At 48.4% G+C, this 10156-nt stretch overlaps 1 pseudogene; it reads left to right on the top strand.

Annotated features, from left to right (window-relative positions):
• The first annotated feature begins 624 nt into the window (after nt 1–624).
• On the top strand, nt 625–2826 carry LOC119398696 (uncharacterized; annotated as a pseudogene).
• Nucleotides 2827–10156: the final 7330 nt, after the last annotated feature.

Below are 10156 nucleotides of genomic sequence, written 5' to 3'. Positions count from 1 at the left end.
AAGCACGGTTGCGCAAAATACAGCGTACCATCGAGGAATATACGACTACGCTCGCGTCAGACCGCTGGATGGTAAGTTGTGAATCCATCAACGGGCAGACCCACACATCAAAGGTTTGGGCCAACCTGCGCTCTCTTCTCGGACAGCGCAAGACCTACAACGGCGCGTCTCGTGTGGCCCTCCGGGAAGGCATCAGCGCTCAGGAGCTCGCCGAACAGGCCGCTCAAGTGTTTTTCCCGCAGACGTCTCACCCCACAGACACCACGTACCAGAAAGACGAAAGTTCTGAAGACAGCGAGCCACTCAATAGTGCCTTCACCATGCTCGAGCTGGAGCACGCCTTGCAGCACGCTAACACACGTAGTACTCCAGGAGCCGATGGGGTGTGCGTTGCTCATCTACGCAATATGCCCCTTGAGCATAAACGCGCTCTTCTGGAAGAGTTTAACCGCATCTGGGATACTGGATTCTGCCCTCCACATGGAAGTTTTCGGTGGTCAAGCCCATTCCTAAGCCTGCTAAACCACCGCATACCTTATCCAACCTCCGTCCGATCTCTTTAACCTCGTGTGTTTGTATGTAAAGTAATGGAGAGCATGGTCAACACTCGCGTGAAGTGGTACCTTGAAGATCACGAGCTTTTGGCCCCAACAATGTACGGATTTCGCCCAGGGCTATCCACCCAAGATATACTCCTCCGCCTAAAAGATGACGTCCTCGACCCTAATTCGGTGCACCCACGGGCTGTTGTCGGAGTGGACATACGCAAGGCATTCGATGGCGTCCCACACAGTACGATCATGAACAAGGCACGTGCCCTTGGCCTTAGAGGGAAAATGTATAACTTCATAGCGGGTTTCCTAGATGGGCGAAGCTAACAAGTCGAAATTGGCCATTGGCCAAGACGCCAGTGCCGTGCGAATGAACCACGTAGGTGTTCCTCAGGGCTCGGTGATCTCACCCACTCTGTTTAACATAGCTATGCACCAGCTACCAAGACGCCTTGCCGACGTATCGGGCCTGAAACATGCGGTGTATGCCGACGATGTCACCGTGTGGATACATCAAGAATCCATCGGTGAGCAGGAGGATGTCTTACAAAGAGCCCTCATTATTCACGACTACGCACTGGAAACAGGCTTACAAACCGCCCCAGACAAAACAGAGTTCGTCGTCATTAATGGGGGCCGGTCCACCTTTGTCAAACAGGAAGAAAAGCGGTCGTTTAAACTTTATATCGGTAATCGACCCATAACACGGAAATCTACTATCCGAATACTCGGTATGCACTTAGATGAGAATTGCACAGCGAGCACTTGGTTCCAACGCGTTACGAAGACAAGCAAACAAATCCTGCACGCTTTACGCAGAATCTCTAACCGTACTCGTGGAGTCAACAAACGTGAAATGCGGCAGTTTGCTCAAGCTTTTCTTGTCTCTCGTTTCATGTATGCACTGCCGTATCATCCGGTAAACCGTACGCAAATGCTCGCGCTCGACTGGTTACTCAACGAGGCCAAACGCATTGTTAATGGACTTCCAAGGTACACACACCTCGATGCGCTCAAGAGCTGTAGCAAGCTCAACAACCTGTCCGAGCTCGTTGACGTGCACATCCAAACACAGGAGACGAGGTTTCGTGCACCAAACGCCGGACGACACACACTCATGCTCCTCGGGTATGACGTCCATACACTTTCCATTTTGCCCAACAGAACGCCGCCATGGTAAATCACGGTACTCACCGATGGCAAGCCACTTCCACTCAATATGGATCCTCATCAGCGAGTGCGGCGCCTCGCCTACGCCAAGAGGCATGCCAAGGCTACGAGTTCCCTCCCTTTGACTGAACGCATTATATACACGGACGCTGCACTTCCTACGGACGGGACCAGTAACACTTGTTATGACACTGCGTGGTACGACCAGACAAACGGAAATCAGAACCGACGCCATCATGTATCAGCAGAAGCGATGTACAGCACCCGAGCAGAGCTAGTGGCCATCCTAGATTATTTGGCGTGGGCCCTCGAAACTGCATCTGAAACTGAACCCGTTCATCATCGTGTGTACACAGACTCACAGGCTGCCCATCGGGCATGTGCTAACGTTCTTTATACAGACCCTGTACTGCAGGAGATCCGGCACCAGGCGCGCCTACTGCGCGAATGCGGTCACGATGTCACCATCCTCTGGGTCTCCGCACATTGTGGTATCCCCGGAAACGAGAAGGCTCACAGATTAGCGCGTGCTCATCTCTCCACCGCGCTAGCCAGAGCCTCTTATATTCAATTTGCTCTTCTAGCTACCACACCCGAGCTAGCTGATCCAATCGCAGAAAAGCATATTACTAAACAACGTCGTGACGCTTACCTCACAGCAGTGGGCAATCCACTCTCGATACCGTCGATTCCGTCGAAGGTATTCACACGACGAGATTCTGTGTTGCTTTGGAGAATTCATACAGGAACACTCCTTACTCCTTTCTTGCTTAACCGATTTCACAGGGGTGGCACACCACCACCCGTAACCGGTGTCTGCTCCACATGCAACTGCCGTTCGGACCTCGACCACCTGTGTTGGGAGTGCCCCCTCTACATCCCACCGCGGGTTCGTGCCCTGGCCACCACAAAGCGAGGACCCTGGCCTTCCTCTCTCCGGACACGGGCCTGTCCGGATCCCACACTTCCGGAACGGGCCATCGAGCTCTGGCGAGCACTCCTCTTGATCCTCCAGGACCCGGCGGCACCACCGGTCGGAGATCGGCTCCGCGACAGTCACAAGATTGAAGCGGCCCCCACTCAGCTGCTCCAGAACGTCCTTTAATAAAGCCGAGGCAGCTCTACCACTTCCGTCTACCCTAATAACCCCCCCCCCTTTTTTTTCCACCGCAGCGCATCGGCGCATTTCAAAGTGGAATAAACGTGGTTTCATTCATTCATTCATGAACTTGGCTCCGTGAGCAGTGTTTACCTGGCGGCGTAGGTATTTCGTGTTAACTCTTTCAGCCCTGAAATATTTATTTTGGTCAAAGACCTTTTTTGTGCGTGTTTTCCTAATAGTTATGACCTAGGAAGATCACAAATCAAAAATTGAGCCAGTGGTGCAAGTACTTATGGATTAATTAACATGGATTCAAATTAGGTCATCAGGGCTCTGTGGTTGTGAAATGAGAAAATGGCTTCTTTATTCTTGCTACTCGCTAGAGTACACAAATTGTGGACCAACGACATATTTGTCAGTATGATACGCCTTAAAGAGCTTCGGTACGTCGTCCCAAAAATGGCGCTTACCCGCGTCAGCTGACCCACTTCGGCGACACCCATGACTACGATCTAGCTTCTTCTTCTTTGTGGCTCCCAGCTCCGCAAACATGCCCCAACTTAGTGTCAATCGCAGTAGGGATAATTGAAGAATTATTCCCTTAAGAATGAGCAGTTTTGGTTTCATTTCCGAGGTGCTAGGGGAAATATAGTGCGGTGGTGTCGCCAGGGCCGGAAGGGGTAATATCGCCACATCATAAACTTCTGTTAGCAAGAGGCTACCGGCCTCCCATTTTAGAGCCAATAGCACTCTTGTTTGTCGCCATAACGTTTCGTTGAAAAACACGAGGAGCAGCTCCTTGTAGCGCTCTCAACGTACATTGTACAGTAACAGGCATCGTGGACTTTAGTTTGCGAATGTCTGTGAAGAGTCAGAGCGCACAACCTAGCGAACGCAAAAGCAAAATCGATCCGGGCCCTCATAATGTGCGAACGCGACTTGCGCCCGTTCCACCGACATCAATGGGTGAACCTTGGCTCCGTAGCTACCGTAGCTACGGTGTCTTGTCTCGTATTATTTCCAGTTCTGTGATATCAGAGGACTAACACTCTATAGTAGGTTAGAGCCAAATAAAATATACAAACTGTTCCAGTGTGCCATTGTCGTGCTACGCAAAGAAATCCATGGCGAATCTCCTTCGGGATTTGGTTAGGCGATGCGTAAACGAAAATTTACACGATAGGTGGAAGCCTTTCTTCGAACGTTTTTTTGGTTGCATCAGCATAAAGCCTTTCATCTTCTTTCGAGCGTTCATGAGCATCTAGAACAGCCCCACAGAAGGCGCATGCCACAAGCTCCTAAACGCGAGTTTGGCATCAAAGTTCTGCAGTCTAAAGTTTCCGCGTGTGTAGAATCTGCCATCACGGCTATACAGGCTCTTTTAGAGAAGCATTTTTCTCCATCACCAGAAATTTTGAAGAAGTCTTCGTAGAAAGTGTTCGGCTTTTACATCTGTTATGCACCACGGGCACAACACGTTCCATGGTTCGGATATATTCACATTCTGAAGCCTGGGTGTGAATTGTACTAGGTAAAAGAATAGCCTTCGGAGAGTGAGGAATTGAGTTCAAGGCCGCGTCCAGCCAAGAACATTTATTTCGTTTTTAAACAACCATTTCTTTAGTATAGCAATGGTTGTTTTACGCGAGAGGACGACGCGCGGACGGAGTGACAGTTTTCTCGCCGTGTCGGCATAAAAATGCTAGCGCATTGAAAAACGTCACTAGTGTGCGCAAACCTTGGGTGCAAGTACTGGTAGTAGTTTTCAGTGCTGCCATGCTGCCTCTGTCAACCCACTTTAGCCTGAATACTCATCCCCAAAAAAGGGTGCCAGATTCATTTCGTTATAGGAATGCATGAAATGATTAAAATATAGGTAGAATGGAAGAGCGAACACCAATGACACGCAAATATTGATGTACAGCGCTCGCGGTGATGGCTTGCTCGAAAGGGCAGATGGAATTTGCCTTATTTTAAGACAAGAGAACTTTCACAAAACAGGTTAACGTCGCCGGGGAAAATCGACGCCAAGTGATCTGCCGTATGTATTCACTGAATAATTTTCCCTGCTAGCGGATATAAAGGCTTTTCCGCGTCACATGGTTAATTGGATAACCTCAAAGCCACACTTGAAGCCGAATTTCGGACTGAGTATCATAGAACGCCGGGTCAATTTGGAAGAATGAATTCCTATGTCAGTGACGGGCTATTCGCTAAAATAGTGCTTTCACCTCGGGAAGGTGCAAAGGGCGTTAACGACGAACCTCGAAATTGGAATGACGTGTCACTTTCTGGAAATATGCTAAGTATTTCGCTGTTTACGTTCTGTGGTGCGGGCGCTGGGTTGCGAATAACGCTCGCTCCTGCGTTTTTTTAAAGCGTCGGCGCCGTTTACATATGTTTGACTGCTACAAGCTTCCCGAAGCAAACGCACCGTATTGGAACAAATTCACGCTTTCGCATCAACGAAATGAGCCCGCAGCTCGCGCACCTGTAGCAACAATTTTTCTGTTTTTCAGACATTCTTGTCGATACCAACAACGTCGGATTTTGCGATTCACGACCTGTACAAGGCTGTCGCCTTAATTACGTTTTGTGAATTCAATGACAGTTACATGGCATTCCTTGTTTTGTGCATGCGCTATAGTTTAAGAAATGCTCTGAAGCATGTATAATGGAAATGATCCGCTCGCGATATATTTATCTTTTGGTGTGCGGGGTGGTGACTGTGGCGTAATTTTTCACATTGAGCGAAAAGTTACGGAATGACGCTAGAAAAATGTGGAAGTGGCATACGCACACTCATATGTTGAAGAGTCGTACATGTGTTATATAACCACTTGTTTGCACGCAGTTACGTAACGATTCCTACAGCACAATGCGTGTTACCAACACCAGACGCGACAAGCTGATACGTAGTGTTTATATTCTTCAATACTCCATAGCGCGAATCCGAACAAGACAAAGGAGGAACACAGAAGCACATGACACGCGTTACTCGCAACTAAGCTTGATTCAGGAAAGTTTCCCTTATATATATGTATATATACATATATATATATATATATATATATATATATATATATATATATATATATATATATACAGTGGAGTGGCGCGCGCAGGCCACTGCACGTACGTTACAGTCACAGTTGCAGTTGTTACACCTGTTATGATTATACTTGCCTGTTATGACGGAGAACATGCGCATGTTTCACGAGCCCGTGTGCATGTATGAAAGGGGTTCTTGACAGTACTTGAACAAGGTCATCATCACCGTGATCAGTGAGCCCCAGCAGCTGGACCGGACTTGTTAATCCGATCCCTTCGTGATCGCGGCTACGAGGGTCTAAGTGCAGTGAAGTGCGAGGTATAGTACAGCTGGTGGAAATCCTCGATGCCTCTTACGATGAATTAATTCATGATGTCTCCTGCCCCGGATGTGGCAGCGAGGTCTTTTGATGCCTTGTCCATATCGAAGCCGTCTTTCACGCAGTATAAGGACCAGGCGTTGCTGGGTCATGATAAATCAATGTCGAAGTCACTGGTACTGATGATTTACTATAGGAAGCATTGATCCCGGTGTTTGTGTAATCCACGTGGTCCACGTTGCGGACCACGTGGACGAGTGGATGGTAGTTGAGCGTCTTCCAGGGGTGTCTGTCTTCAGCTTCCTCGCTTTCCTTGCGTCCGCCGCTGTGGTGTAGCGGTTACGGTGCGCCGCTGCTGACCCGAAGGTCGCGGGTTCGAACCCGCCCGTGGCGGTCGAATTTCGATGGAGGCAGAATGCTAGATGCCTTGCCCGTGTACTGCGCGATCTCGGTACACGTTAAAGAATACGAAATGGTCAAAATTTCCGAAGCCCTTGGCTACGGCGTCTCTCATAATCATATCGTAGTTTTGGGACATAAACCCCAACAATTATTATTATTATCATTTTCCTTGCGTGTCAATGTGTGTCTTTATGATTACTGTGTTGGTTGAGACTCTGTATCACCTGTGGCACATGCCCGCATAACATGAACTCTGGTATGCGGGCGTGTGCCACATGTGACTGAGAAAAAGGGTTTCATGACGTGCGCGACAGGCATTTTGCGTTATTCGTGTCATGATCAGCGAATCGTTTTTGTCATACACTGATCCCCTGCTATGGCAGTTTTGGTACATTACAAGTTATGGACACGATCAGGAGAGCGCCCAGACGTAGGCAGCTAGACAGATAGATAGATATATAGATACGTAGATAGAAACGGCCAAAGTGCCTGAGGTTCGCAAAGAAATGCTTCGCATTCAATAAACATCTTTTACGAGGCTGGGCTTACCACCCGGGTGCCCCCATTACGGATAAGAGTGGTATTGCTGGGGTTGTACGACCCAAAACTGTGATATGGTGATGAGAAACGCCGCAGTGGGGGGCTCCGGAAAAAATTGACAATCTGATATTCTTTAAAGTACAGCTAAACCTAAGTACATGGGCATCCAACATTTCGCCTCCACCTAGATGCGCCACCCTTGTTGTGGAAGCAAGTGCCTTGACGACAGGCACGTGCCCGTGTGTGCCCAATGCGATCGGAAGTGATGCATACTCATGCGTTCTACCGACTCTGCAGAAAAATAATTTGGAAGCACTACACTGGAAGTACACTTGGTATGGAAGTACACTTGGTATGGGGGCTTAATGCAAATATTTCATGTTGTCGGACTAAAAGCCTTCTGCTGGACTACGCGTAAGGTTGATATCAGGAATGGTACATTTCAAGAAAATTGCGACTTCGAGAAAATCCAACCCGCGTTTCCATGATCGCGTGATGGTCCTTTTAGTAAGGCCATTCTACATCCTGAAGAGTGCTGAAAAGAACATGAAAAATTCCACGACGGTTCAGCCCGAAATCAGTGTTCCGTGGTCGCTGTTTTCGGATAATTTCTCTGATTAACCGTATAAGGCATTCGCATTATTCAAATATTTACGACTGACTTTCGCATACCTTTGACAGTGGTTAAAGATGCATGCCGTAAGAAACGGGAGATGTGTTTACGCAAGGAGAAGCAACGTTGAATGCATTCATACGATAAAAGTCACACAGACCCTTATGCATTCCCTTAAAACGTCGGCGTAGCGGAGATCGTGTGGCCTCGCAATGGGGCGAGAGTGATGCTCGGTAGGAAGGGGAGGGCTGCGCCGTGCTGCGACAGGCGAGGGCAGAGCATTTCAAGACTCTGAAGAAGAGTGAATCTTCGAGAAACGCGCCAAAATGGGGCGAGGTAAAGGCTCAGTGGAGTATAAAAGAACGTGTCATTGTCAGTGTTCAGGAGTTCGCGCTTTTATACTGTCGGACAACATGAAAAGACGCCACTTGCTTCTGTGCACATTACATTGCCGTATTTATCGTACTCATAATTACATTGTCGTATTATTTTCATACTCCTTATTTAGCGAACTTTTACCACTGTGTCACTTAGAACCTGAGCGCCCTCGTGGGCTCTAGCGGAATAATTGCACTGGCCCTCTTTCCGGATAATAACTATGCTCTGCGAGCTCCGCAGCTCAACTAACTTCATCTACAATCTACAAAGCGCACGAGAGAGGAGGTGCCTGTACACTGACATGAATGGCGCTACTTAAGTTATTTTTCAGGGACTTCAATCTTGGGGTGAATAAGCATGTCCACCTAATTGGATTAACAGTAACAATGAAATTGGTTTTAGGAGCTGGCTCGCCAGGTTCCTCAGCTGGGGCAATGTCCCGCGCCATAAGCATAACCTCAGTTCCAGAGGCGACCGCTACAGGTGCAGCTCGCACGACAGAAAATTCTTCTTCCTCTTGTTCTTCGAGCGCCTTGATGACGATATTAACGCAGGCAAAAGCACATCTAGCATAGCCAACTGTAGTATGCGCACGCTCGCGTGAAAGAGAAGTCTTCTTAGTAAGGTGGCAAATTGGGCTAGTTGGACGTGAGAGTTTTTTACGGCAGGTTGACAGATTGGAAGCGGCTGGTTTCCCGCGCCTGGTCCTAGCTTCCGCTTCACAGCGATTGTAACATCGCTTGAAAAAGGAAAAAGAAGAGGGTCCAGATGCAGTGGTTCTGCCCTGGGATAGAGGAAAAAAATTCGTCGTTATCCCTTATCTGCGCTCTGTATCCCACCGTTTGAAGAAGATTGCTGGTCATTATGACGTAAATGTTGTTTTTCGCGCCGGCAAGAAGCTAGGAAGCGTGTGCGCGAGAGTTGAAAAAAGAGCGCAGAAGGGCAGGCCGCTGACAGCACTGAACGATGCTCTATAAAGCACTCTAGGCGTTTCCCTGGATGCGCGAGCGGAATGGTGTACTCCATCCCTTTGTCATGCGGTGGTGCGTACATTGGGCAGACGTGTCGTTGTCTTAACGTCCGTGTAAGGGAGCACGCTAGCTCTCTGAAAGGCACACCATCTACGCATCTTTCCCCGCATTGCCGGCAGTGCGGATGCGCAGCCGAGCTAAAAAAACCGTTCTGATGATGAGGCACAGGGACCAGCGCACGCGTGAAATCGCTGAAGCGTTTGAAAGTATAAAAGCAAGAGACAGATGCGTGAGCGAGCCTTCAATCGCTCTCATAGAAGCTGAGATTACATATCTACAGCATACGTGAGTACATGCCTCGTGGGGGATAAGATTTTTTTTGTTTTTCTTTATGCCTATATATGACACGTTTCTTCCATTAAACTTTCAGTTGTTCGACAGCGCTTGTGTCGTGCACTTCCTTGTGTTTTCGTGTCCCCTTTTTTGCGCTGGACGTGTTGAGAAGTATTCTTCCTCTTGTTCTTCGAGAGCCTTGGTGATGATAATAACGCAGGCTAAACCACATAGAAGGTCTGCGACCGATCGTGAGGCAAAACCGCACATAAAGTCTGCGACCGCTTGTGGTTCGACAGCAACCTGACCACAATAGCTACTATAACAACGTGCGACGCCTTTATATGACAGTAGAGGAATTGTACGAAGCATTCACGGTTTACCCGATTATCTCCGAGCCAGTTGCTTAATCATCATTGACTTCGTGGATATGGCGTGATTTTTTGGTCAAAATGGGCCCCTCCTTTTAATTGTGCCGTTAGTGAGTACTGAATATGTGGACATCTTTGCCTAAAAGATTTAAACGATAGAGAACGTGTCCTGACAAAATTAATCTGCCATTACGCCAACCCGTGTTACGCGTATTACCTGCCGTATACCTAGAGAACTAACGGCGGCTCGAGAGATAAGTTATGCAGCAACGCGTGCTTGCGTTCGTCTCCGAAAACACTGCGCCATCTTCTTTTATATGGTCCGATAAAGTGAGCGACTGAGCATCGCCACGT

This window comes from Rhipicephalus sanguineus, chromosome 7 (assembly GCF_013339695.2).
Source record: "Rhipicephalus sanguineus isolate Rsan-2018 chromosome 7, BIME_Rsan_1.4, whole genome shotgun sequence".
NCBI classification, from domain to species: domain Eukaryota; kingdom Metazoa; phylum Arthropoda; class Arachnida; order Ixodida; family Ixodidae; genus Rhipicephalus; species Rhipicephalus sanguineus.
This window is presented reverse-complemented; position numbering and strand designations above follow the sequence as displayed.